The sequence below is a fragment of the Seriola lalandi genome, unplaced genomic scaffold (assembly GCF_002814215.2).
Source record: "Seriola lalandi dorsalis isolate HSWRI2012SDOR001 ecotype SW California unplaced genomic scaffold, Sedor1 jcf7180002054501, whole genome shotgun sequence".
NCBI lineage: Eukaryota > Metazoa > Chordata > Actinopteri > Carangiformes > Carangidae > Seriola > Seriola lalandi.
Genome location: NW_019525054.1, coordinates 572,344 through 584,952, shown reverse-complemented (window position 1 = coordinate 584,952; position 12,609 = coordinate 572,344). Strand labels below are relative to the sequence as shown.

At 41.6% G+C, this 12,609-nt stretch overlaps 1 protein-coding gene across 1 annotated transcript in view; it reads right to left on the bottom strand.

The window, feature by feature from the left end:
• The window catches only part of plagl2 (pleiomorphic adenoma gene-like 2), a 43,126-nt gene that overhangs the window by 15,403 nt on the left and 15,114 nt on the right, over positions 1-12,609 (bottom strand). The window lies entirely within an intron of this gene.

Below are 12,609 nucleotides of genomic sequence, written 5' to 3'. Positions count from 1 at the left end.
GGTGGGGGATGGTGGGTGGGGGGCAGGTCATGCTTTACTAAACACATTGACCAGAACTGGAGGCCGGGGCAGATGAAGGCAGCATGGCCGCCATCAACTCACTTCACCGTCCAAAAACATTTCCAACTTATTTCAGAAACTTCTTTGGTGTGTTCAGTCACACTTACAAGATGTGATATCACATTTTATATTGGGTCACTATGGCAACAGAGACAAAATAGGAGAATAATGCAAATACTATGTCAAACATGATGTAAATAATGAAGCAAAAACAAGTTCATTGTGTTTAGAAATAAGAGAATAGAAGTAAGTTTTCTTTGTAGGGCAGCAGCTAACAATTATCTTCACTTTTAATTATCTTTTTAATGAATCATTTGTTGTTTGATCTAATAAATGTCAGTTATCAATTAAAAAAATGCTAATCAACATGTCCTTTAGTATGAGGCAACATCATCCAATATTAAACAATGTTAAACAATTAAATATATGATTTATTTTAAATCAAATAATTGATTAATTGATCGACTGCTGCAGCTGTAGTGCGGTGCAGTGATACAAAAGGAGAACAAGGACATGAAACTGTTTGGTCATAACTACATGTTCAGTTACTGTTTCACATTTTATAACATTTTTAGATGAAGTTACAAAAATACACAATGTGGATGTTTTATAAATAATAGATAATAGTACTGCACAATTACTGCGTATTAATTGTATCACATTTACACTTAATTAATCTTCATTGGGTGCAGATTTTTACAGAAGAGCTAAAACAAGTTGTTGATTAATCAGTTAGAAAATTACACAACTACAATTTTGATCGTTCAGGTCAATTATCAACCAAACGTGAAACATTTTCTGTTTCCTGCTTTTCTCTGTTTTCTATCATATTTTCTCCAATGCATCAACTAAATGAATCAAGGTGGATTGGTCTGAACCCCAAACACAGCGGTGACTGCAGGAAGGACCAACCTGCAAATAACAGGATTCTCTATCAAAGGAGCTTTTTAAGTGGTCGAATGCTCTTATTTTTAACGGTGCAATTGGGATGCAACTACTTTATTTTGATTTAAGGATTAATATATTTACAGCAGACTTTCATTACAGATGCGAAGCAAAAATGTTCAAGTGCAATAAAACTAATTTCCTCTCAGATGAAAAATCGGGAGCAAAAAGCTAATTGCCTGTGGTTTTGGTTGTAGCTATAGATTTTTATGAGCTTGTTAACAGGAGAGACAGAGTGAATGAATGAACTCTCTGTTTTTAAAGTGACATGAAAGGGTGATTTCATTATGTTTAGAGTAGGGAAGGCAGCAGGCTTGAGGGCAGTGAGAGGTCTGTAGCTGTTGTGTTCTGAGTCTGTAGTAACAACACAGCTCAAACCCCTCGTCTATTTCAACAGTGCACCCTCCCTCCCTCTCACTCCATCCTTCCTCCCACCTCCCCTCCTCCTCCCCCAGGTTTCAGTTCCTCTCCTGCTTGTATTTTCTGACCCAGGGTGAAGCTCTACACATGCAGGAGGGGGTGGAGGGAGAGAGAGTGCAGCTCTGCCATGCCAAACCCTCACCCATCCCGACAGTTAGTCCCAGCCACATCGAGCCGGGATGTGGCCATAAAACCAGCACCGCTGCCCTGCTGTCCTGGCTAAAGATAGGCCGGGCTGTGGTCTGCCTGTGGGGGAAGAAGGCAGGGCTCATCTAACTGTCACTGAGGAACACCTTCACCACTGCACTGCCTACTTCTCCTGACTTCATCCTGCTGCTAACACCCAGTGAAGAATTTCCTCCACGTTTCCTTTAACGGCTCTGTTCTGACAAGTTTCCACGTGACGTTTTCTTGTACATTTGAATGTACATTTTCTAGCTGATTGCACATGACTATGATTCAACTTACAACCAGCTAATGAATGGTTTACTGGTCTAAACACTCGCTGCACAAGAAGTGGAGGATTTCTGACATTTCAAACAGAAACAGTTTGGAATAAATAAATAAGGATTCAGAAATGTATTACAGAGCTTTTCTGGATCAAAAATTTATACCAGTTTTGACGATCAGTGGTGATACCGGACAGGAACCTCCAAACATTATACATATATGAGACTTCTGAAAAATGAAACTTCTGACTCAACATATGCCTGGGTCCTCGGCCCGAGTCTGGCCCATATACTTCCACATCTTCGTTCTGCCTGTTAGCATGCTAATATTTGCTAATTAGCAATAACTACAAAGTGCAGCTGAGGCTAATGGGAATTAGTTCTGCAAGTATTTAAAAAAATCATTGAACACATTAAAATTTTGACGAGACGATGAAAAGATGAGATTTAGTTAATTGAATTCATCCTTAAATATCTGTCAATCCATCCATTCATTTTTAAGATATTTCACTTAAAACACAAAATCGCATTGAGGCACTAAAGGAGAAAAATTCTGTGAATCACCAAAGTCATTGAGGACCATGAATGCTACACGCAAGAACTTTTTTGCAGGTGCTGGACAAAACAGAAAAATCTTTAGGGAACAGAAGAGGCTGAGTCTGCACAATGTTTCACTGACTGCAGCCGATCAGCTCAGTCAGATCTTCTTCACCCACAAACAGTATTCACAAGTGTTGCATTGACTATGTCTCTCAAACCAGAGAGGTGAAGCTGAAGCTTCAGACAGATAAATACGCGTCTTCAATCAGGCACTTAATCAACCACAGGTGTCAACTGTTAGAAAGAGACATGATGTCATAAATGTTTCACTACTATAATCATGTTTTTGGTGTGTAAAAAGTGGACTTAACGTGATGTAATAAATAACATCAACAACTGGGAAGCTGACATGAGTAAAAAAATAAAACCAGCCTCACAGAGAAAATTTCACAAACAGAAAATCCAGTGTAAAAGACTTCGATCTCTGCAAGGTGCCCAGCAAAAACCCCACAGCTCAGGGAGCATAACCAGAAACATCATACATTAAAATCAACATATGACACAACAGCTAAACTAGAAAGAGACAAACATCCGGAATATGCTCCAGGGCTGTTTACAGACACTTCCTCAAAACATGACGATGTGCTGAGATTCTACAGTCACGGTCAATAAGCATCAGTGATCCGTCTGCCGCACAACAGAGGAACACATTGATGGTGTCACCAAAGGCATCCACTATGGTATCACTACTTAATCTTGTAAAACTGTCAACACACAAATGTTTGTACTATAAGACACAAAAACACACAGTGTGACAATAACAGATTAAGGAACACTACAAGAACATTAGAGACACATTAACAAGCAGTACTTGTTGGACTAATATAACCATCCATTGTGTGTGTGTGTGTTAGTGTGTGTGTGCATGTGTGTGTGTGTGTGTGTGTTAGTGTGTGTGTGCATGTGTGTGTGTGTGTGTGTGTGTGTGTGTGTGTGTGTGTGTGTGTGTGTGTGTGTGTGTGTACGTGTATGCTGTGTTGAGCTGCTGAGGAGGAAGCAGGGGTCAGTCAGGTTGTTGGAGGTGACACTGAGTCCACTCTGCCAATTTGACACTGAGAATGCGTCTGTTAGTGAGACTGCAGGCCACACACACACACACACACACACACACACACACACACACACACACACACACACACGACAGATAGATAAACAAGTCCTTGCCTATACTTTCACACATGAATGCACAGGCCTGCAAATCTCATCTCGAATCTAATGAAACATTTAAAACTGAAACAGTGGGAAATGGGACATATTGGGACACACTGTTTACTGTGCTGCAGCTGAGCAGCTAATCAGCTTCTAGCCTGCAAGCTGATGTTAGCAGTGCACATTTCCACTGAAGTGAATACTTGGTCTCTTATTCAACAATTTAAAGTGCAGGAAGAGACATTCGTGCATGTATGTAAGTTAGAGAAGAAAAAGATCATGGTAGCTGTAGTTTTTTATATCCTAACAAATGAACTGAACGTCGTTGAAATCAACCTACCCACAGGTTTTAAGTTCAGATGCTGTTTCCAAAAATACAGTACGTCTGGTTTTATCCACTTTTGAACTACACTAGGTCAAAACCTAGTACCTACATGGCTGGACCTACTGCGCTTACATATACAGTATTTTAATACAGCTGAATTCCCAATAAAGCTAGTTTCATTTACATGTTTTTAAGACAACGGAACAAATATGAAATAGTGACTGAAATGAGGCCCATTGTGATACTACATATTATCTTCCAAGCCATTTCCGAGCTGCTGCTCTGCTGCTTTTTAAAATCATGATTTTATAACCACAACGTCGTCTGACAGAGTCACCACAACACAACACATCAGCTAAACACAAAGACTGCTGTGATTTCAGCTATATTTGCTGTAAAATGATCACTCAGAGAGAAAGTTAGAAGAGACACAATATCTTTCTTATTCAGACAGACTGGTGGTCTCTTCTAAGTAGCTACGGTTTGTCCAAAAAGTTGCCAGATTTGTCGCTAGAGTCTCTAAATCTAGCAGTAAATGCGCTAAGTTAGCAACACTGCAGGCTGTAAACACCCCCTGAGAGAAACTGTTTACTCCAATTCATTTCTTAAGCGCAACAATGGGGAAATTACAACTCAGTCACACGACAATTGTCAGTCAGTCACAGAGATTTGTGATTACAGCGCCGGTCCTGTTGTTGGGATCCAGCCAAGTATTGAAGAATATGCAGAATAACTGCAGCATCACTGTAGTTTTACACAAAAAGTTGGGGGCAATAAAATTTCAGTTTAACTCCCTTGCCTCAAGCCCCATTAATTACTGCTTTTAACAATTAGCCCAGAACACATCAAATAAGTAGGGACAACTACCCAAACGTACACACACCATCTTCCCTTTGCCTCACCGACTCTTTCACCCCCACTCCTCCTCTCTTTCTTCTCCCCATCAGCCTCCTCCTCCCTGCCAGTGCTTCTGCTTTTCACCCCTCCATCCCTCACTCCTCCGCTTCTTCTTTCTGTCCCACGTGCCAGTGCAAACATCCAGAAATCAGCCTGCGCTCGTTAGGAGCCTCATCTCTCCCTCTTTTCTCTGGCTGTTTCCCTTCTTCACTCTCCTGCTGTGGTCACCACAGACGGCACGCGTTTGGGAGGCACCTATCAAAATAAGCAGTCTAGTTTCAAGTCTTCCAGTGTGTGTATATGTGTGTGTAAATGCTGGCACACACTGTGGGACATCTCCCACAAACATGTACCACATCAAAGTGTAATGTCATGTTCGCAGAAAGGCAAAACAGCATCTTCATCATCATCATAACCATGACTGTCTTATCATCCTCGGTTCTCTCTGAGCCCGGGCCGGTAGCTTCGGCTTGAGAGAGAGACATCTGGGGAACACACATCCTTCCTTTAACGATTGGTTGGGCTTTGGTGGAGACTAATTACAAAATTAACAGGCTCCACAAACACGGACCAACAGGGCGTCTCTCTCCCAACACTAACCAACCACCCCCAACAGTTGGGGGTAAATAGCAGTAGGTGAAAGGGTAAGGTAAGGCTAACACAGGTTTGCACGTTTCAGTTCTTGTGTAAAAAGATCTTTAATGCATAGAAGTAAGATTCTTTTACAAAAACTAAAAGTCCTGCATTCAGAATTTAAAAAAGAAAAAATAGAAATAGTGAAGTAAAGTACAAGTACTTCAAATTATACTAAACTAAATGTACGTAAACCAAGAGGCCATTAGCGTTTTCATGTACACAACAATAACAGATGCTATTTATGATGTTTACATTAACACTAGTTTAAGCACACTTTGTCCTCTTTATTAGTAAGCAGTAAAAAAACGCTGACCATTAGCACAGGATACACTGTTTGCTTGGGAAAGCTTTATCAAAATGTTGACACTAAACACATGGGCAGCATGACTGAGTGTAAGGCATGTGCATGCATGTGTGTGAAGGACTCAGTGTGTGTGTGTGTGTGTGTGTGTGTGTGTGTGCAGAGGTGATTCTGGGGAAAGCCCTTCTGGCAGGGAGTCCTGACCGTGACACGGAGCTCCACAGCAGCCGGAGATGTGGGCACAGTGCCAGTGGGCGTCACGCCAATCTCCCTCCCTCTCTCTCTGTCTCACTCTCTCTGTCTCTTTCTCCCTCCATCATGTTTAAAGAGCAGAGCTTTTACGGACACTACAAACATGCACACTTTCACAACGACTGGCTTCCCCTCGTACTATAAACACAGCACATAACCAAACAATATGTACTGTGTTAAATATGCAGTACTGAGTCTGAATCAATCCACCAGACAACAAAAGTAAAGGTGACACCGAAATGCTATTACATAACAATATTCAGAGAGCTTTAGATGGTTACTTAGAAATTCTGTTATCACCTTGATACAACTAACATGTTAGCAAACACTGCCTTATATATTATTATTCATTTTCATTATGTTGTTATTATTCCCTCTCTTCTAGCTCTGTTTTTGGTCTCCACCGGCTCCTGAGGGAAACACCATGGCTCTTCAGGTGCTAAATGCTTCACTATGTTCACCAGCTGCTCTCTGGTAGTGGACAGAGGTTTTCTAACAGCTGCCTGATGAAAGTTAATGAGACTCAAAACAGTAAAGTTTGAGGCCAGAAAACCAAAACAGCCAGATGAAAGTTGCTAAAATGCTGAGTTGAGCTGCAGAGTCGGGCGATAATTCTCATCAACATGAGCAGCCCGTTTCATATTTCACACCATTATTTGACTGATTTTAATATTTTAGCATTTTCTAAGAATTCATGTGCCTGGCTGTGACCCGGCTGAGTGTTGCTATCTTCATGACTTGGCTTGTTATCAGCAGAGCTAAGCTACATAGGAACAGCATGTCATATATCTGTAACTTGTCCTCAGGTCCTTCTTGTAAAATAGATCTTGATCTCAGTAAAGTTTCCTCATGATGAACATTTACATCATGATTTATTATTATTTCCTGGATCAATACAAATGCAAATGAATGCAGGAAATTCATATCACAGAGATTCAGTTGATTTTTTAAAGTTCTTTTTTTTTATTGTTTGTTTTTTGTTATTTTATTTTTGGGTGATTCTCACACCCTTGAACATAGTCGGGTCAATGTTTTACTATTTCACACTTGCTGCTTCACTAAATAATTACTCATTACACTGAAATAAAGATATTATATACTGAGGTTATTGTCATATTCAACTCTACACTGCTCAATGAACTAATACTCCTTTAAAAACATGTATCTATGAGACTGAGGCACACACACACACACACACACACACACACACACACACACACACACACACACACACACACACACACACAGACTTGCACACAGTGATGGTTTAGTTGCTCTGATGGAAACACATGGAGCCTGTGGTCTGAGCCGCTCCATCCAGCCGCTGGGACTCTGACACTTTTGTTTCCCTGGGCTGCCACTGGCTCTCTCTGATTCAGATGGGGTCAGCAACAAACAATCTCTAAGTTTGGCAACGTCAGCTCAGCTTAAAACAACAGGCATTGTTCAGCTGGCTTTTGTTTACAGAAATCTACAGGTTTCAATAGACCCCACAGCCTTTCCCACTCTTTTTCTTTCCTTACCACTCTTGTTCTGCTGCTAATTTTCCTCTGTTTGGTTTCTTGTTTGCTGATGCCCCCACCACCACCACCACATCCAAACCCACTCCTCCTTCACCCATTCTCCATGTGTATTTTGAAAAGATGTGTTCAGGGTTATAGAAGGGAAAAGGAGAAAAGTAGTGTGTGTGTGAGGTGTTGCGGTTAGGGGTGGGGGGTTAAAGGTAGAGACTTGTAAAAATAACATTCTTGCATAAACAGGGCCTTGAAAAATGGGCAGTGGGCAGCTCGCATTCCTGGCATTTTTTTGAAACTTGATCACGTTCTGAGGATCGGAGGCCGCAGGCACCTTCAGCAGATGACAGCCATGCGACAAGCAAGCAGGAGGGAAGGAGAGAGAGACACAGAGACAGAGAGAGAGAGAGGGAGAGAGAGAGACAGAGAGAGAGAGGGAGAGAGAGAGACAGAGAGAGAGAGGGAGAGAGAAGATAACAACAAAACAAGAATGAGATGAAAAGAGAAGAGAAAGACACCAGCTGACAGGAACAGAGTGAAGGAGACAGAGACTGAGAAGGGAGATAACACAGATGTTCAAAACAGCAGCCGCTCACATACACGTGGGGGTGTTTCAGTTCCAAACAGCAGCGTGACATTTTGTGAGACAAAAATCAGCTCGTTCAGCCGCTTTTGTTTCTTTTCAAAGAGACACATTTACAGTAGAGCACTGCGTTACGAGCCCCACATTCACAGGCCTGACACAATCATATTAAAACACATTCACGAATATCACCCAAATCTGCCGCTGCTCTGCAGTGACGTGGAGTGAGTCTCTTCTCACAGATGAGTCTTTGTGTTGAAGCAGAACAGCAGCTATTGGGTAACTGACCAGAGTCAGTCTGGGACTCGGGGAAGAGGAGACCAACAGCAGGAATACAACCTGGAGCGACTGTACAGGTGTCTGTCGGAGCTGCAACTAACTGTTGTTTTCACTGTCAGTTAATCTGTGTATTTTCTGTAAAATCTAATTATACTGTAGAGCCCGAGGTCACAGATTCAAACCACGAGTTCAAAGTTCACTACCACAGTGTTTATGACAAAGAAAAGCAGCAAATCCAGAGATGATTGTCAAAATAGTTGCCAATTATTTTTCTGGTTAAAAGATTACTCGACTAATTGTTTCAGATAGTGATGCACCTGAATGATACTGACCTGATAAAGTGATTAGGTATGAGCCATGATAGGACCAATCCACTTTAAATCCACTTTCTATATCAACGTCATTGTTGAATCCTGTGTTTCCTCTTTGTGTTTCATTTATTAAGTCTCTGCCAACACAGTTTTTAGGCCACAGAAGCTCTGACCTCATGTTACCTTCTATAAAGAAATGATCCCAAAGACTGCGGTCCACACAGCTGAGGCATCAGAAGCATCAACAGGTGAGTTTGAGGCTTAAGTGTCATCACTTGTTGATATATCATGTTATGCTCTTCAGTAAGAAGAGACAACCCTGGCTCAACGCCACCTCCACTTGTCTGAATGTGGACTTTTTGGCACATATGTAAAACCTCAACCTCAAGTTTTTTCCACAACAAGCAAACCTACAGTGAGATGAGCCTCAGGAAACAAAAGGCCAAGTCTGCCAAACACTACATGTAATAACCTGTAGCTTTGTGGACAAAGTGTCAGACATCAGATAAGACAAAGATCAGACTGAACCACGGGAACGGGAAGATGAAAATGTGGAGGAAAATACAGGGAGAGCTCATCAACTGTCAAACATGGTGGAGTTGCTGTTTTGGATCATGCATGTACGGTTGTTATCCGCTGATGATGTCACTGCTGACGGCGGCAGCAGGACGGCTGTCGAGAAAAACACCAAGTCTGCTTTAATCCAACGTGTCAGCGCACTACATACAACTTTAAATACTACTACATACAACTACACATACTAAGAGAGAACATGTCTGCTGATGTCTGTGCTTCAGTCTATATATATATATTTATTTATGTAGATGTAGATGAAAATGAAGGCTGACCTCACCTCTGCTCACATCACAAAAGCATGATGCAATTTTCTTTAACCATGCTGGTTACAGCATATAGCAACTAAAAGACTAACTAACAACAAAGTCTTTCAGTTTTGTGCTCAAACAACATTTTGCTCGTTTTGTTCTGGTGCTGGTAAAATAACTTCAGATGATTTTATTGCAGATTCAAATGTCCATTTTACTGGGAATCTGTGCGACATGTATAATTCCCACCACAATATCCCCTTGATAATAATATAGTGGGGTTATCTCCCATTTTCCATAGAAATTATTATGGAAAGTTCACATCAGCTCAAACTATAGTGGAATTTTACACCCAGCCAAAGACTGTTTGACTGCTTATCAGTAATAACAGGGAATAATTCACTGAATCATTTAGTAAAACCTCTCTACACTTTAAAACTGAAGTCAAATCCATATTTTATGTGGTTATAAATTGGTAATTCTTTTAACCACCATGAAACTCATTGGGTTTACTTAGAGGAAAAATCTGAAAGTGAACTGTCACACAGCAAAACACTTGTCAATCTGAGCTACACTCTTCTTCAGTTCTATATAAACACGTTGTGAGCTAATGAGAAAGAAATAAATAAAAAAATTGTTTTGTTGGGACAGATTAAGGAGCAACATTCCCGCCTGTTCAAGGCGGGAATGTGGCGCCTTTATTCCACCTCGCCGTTATGTATAAAAGGTACGAACATGAAATGAAGGGGGGGTTTTTGTTGTTCCACCTTTAAACCACCAGTGGAGTTAGTCACAGAGCGGGATCGATATCTACGGGACAGACACTGAAGTTGATGTGCTACACGTCACATCTCTGATTCCTGCACATGCATCTAAAATCACATCGTGGCGGCTTTGTTTGGTTCAGTGTAAACACGCAAAGGCAGAGCAACGAAGGGTCTTCTGAACGACAGTGTAGCGAGATCTCTGCGGACACAGGGCTTTTCATTTACACATTTTAACACAGCACTTTCCTTCTCCTTCATTTGAATGACTGGGATGCCAGAGGGTGGTCTTCCACCTCACTACCTCTCTAACACTTTTCGTGTGTGTGTGTGTGTGTGTGTGTGTGAGTAGGTGGGTGTGGGGGATGTAAGGAGTTCTGAGAAGCTCTGTCTTTCTCTGAGAAAGGTTTAGGTTTCAGATGGAGGGTAAAATAGTTAACAGATTGCCCAGCATCCGCACCACAGCTCTTAACTGCGCACCCATCACCCATCCTCGGCCCCTCTGCGCCGACTGCCACCTCTCCCCTTCAGCCAGAGAGTCTTCCCCTGCAGACAACAATGCATCTAAATATCAGATCAACCACTGATGGATCAGTACAAGTATTGATTGGGTTCTTGGTGGCCATACTGCCATCTAGCTGAGAATGAAGGGAGATCAACCAGCCGTCTTCACATCCTCACAGCCACCCACAGGTGAACCCCTGCGTCACTTCACATCTACTAGATTCGACTAAACCTGTCTTACTAATCTGAGCAGTGGCGCTGGTCATTTTTTTAAAGAAACTTTATGGGTTAATGTCTAAATATGCAGCATCAGGACCTGATTACACTCACACACTGAGCCTACTGAGCCCATCTGAGTCATCTAATGTTATGTTAACATACCTCCATTACAGTGGTTCTCAACATAGGGTGTTGGGCCCCCTCAAGGGGTCCCAAAACAAGTCTAAGGGGTCACAAAATGACTGAGTGCAGCTTAAAAAAGATGTGAGAGTGGCACGTGTTGCTCATGGCTGTCAAGTTTTTTGCTGCTGAACTTTAAAGTTTTGGTTCAAGAAACTAAACTGCTGGAACTGCAAGTGAGCGTTCATGAGGTTGTGAGGAAATATTAGACGGTCTGATGTTGTCAGCTCAACACAAAGATCACTGAATGAGAAATGAGAATGTGGTAGAGTTTTGCTGACACTTTTAAACTCTTTTAAAATCCTTTTAAAACAAAAAGAATATAACTATAAAGTAGCTGTCAGTGGACTGGAGCAGCTGTGAGCTGCCAGGAAAAACATTTTCAACCCGCCAGAACCAGAAAGACAAAACTGTGTTAAAAGTAACAGGTTACAGCAGAGCGTCCTGAACTGGGGATCTCCAGTAAAACTGACTTTGCAATGCATCTTTTACTTTGTGTGTCTTTCCTCCTCAGTGTGTTTCTGCACATTTTAAACCTGCGTTTCACACAGACACAGTTTCTTCGGCCACAGTGCTCGGTCTGAGGCGATGAATCATAAGCAGCAGATATCTGCTCTCCTTCCTTATTGCTGCACTTCTTAACACTCATAACTCATGTTCACACAAAGGTGATAAGTCGTAACTCGGGTTTGTAAGAAGATGCTTCCTCATTTTAAAAGGTTACAAGCTGAGAAGTTGAGTCTGGTGATTTCATTCATTTATGAAACTTCAGAAAACTTCTTTTTCTTACAGTCTCTCTGTCTTTCCATGTCACACTGGTGTCCTGGGAGCAATGGATGGACTCACAGAGCACTTTGACTTAATACACACACACACACACACACCTGTCTCTTATACACATCTTAAACTACCTCCCACCTTACCCAGCAGGAGAGGATGAGGAAAGTCAAGAACAGCAAAGGATTCAGTTGCTAACTGAAGTAAGGAAAAAAGACAACAACAAATTGATCAAAGAAATGATGGCCAAAACCTTCGCACACCGAAGAAATGAAATCGTTAACCAATCACCCACCATAGAGGACATCAAAGCCAGATGGCCAGCTCTATTTGAGGCATCTAATGTGAGTTACAAGTGTATAGTAATCAGAAACATTCCTTTGCAACTGTGAGGGGTCAATTATTTAAATATAGTTAACAGGTTACATCTTTTGTCTTTTAGATCCAGGATGAGTTTCACAGAATCACAACGGTGCACCTGGAATCAAAGTTCATGTCCAAGCTGGATGAATACTCTCCCAGGCTTCTGAACCTCTTCCACTCAAAGGGCGGGACCATGGGATTGAGGTTGCAGACGATCCTACTGAAGGTATCCTAAGTTTGGCCATATTGTGTTTTTT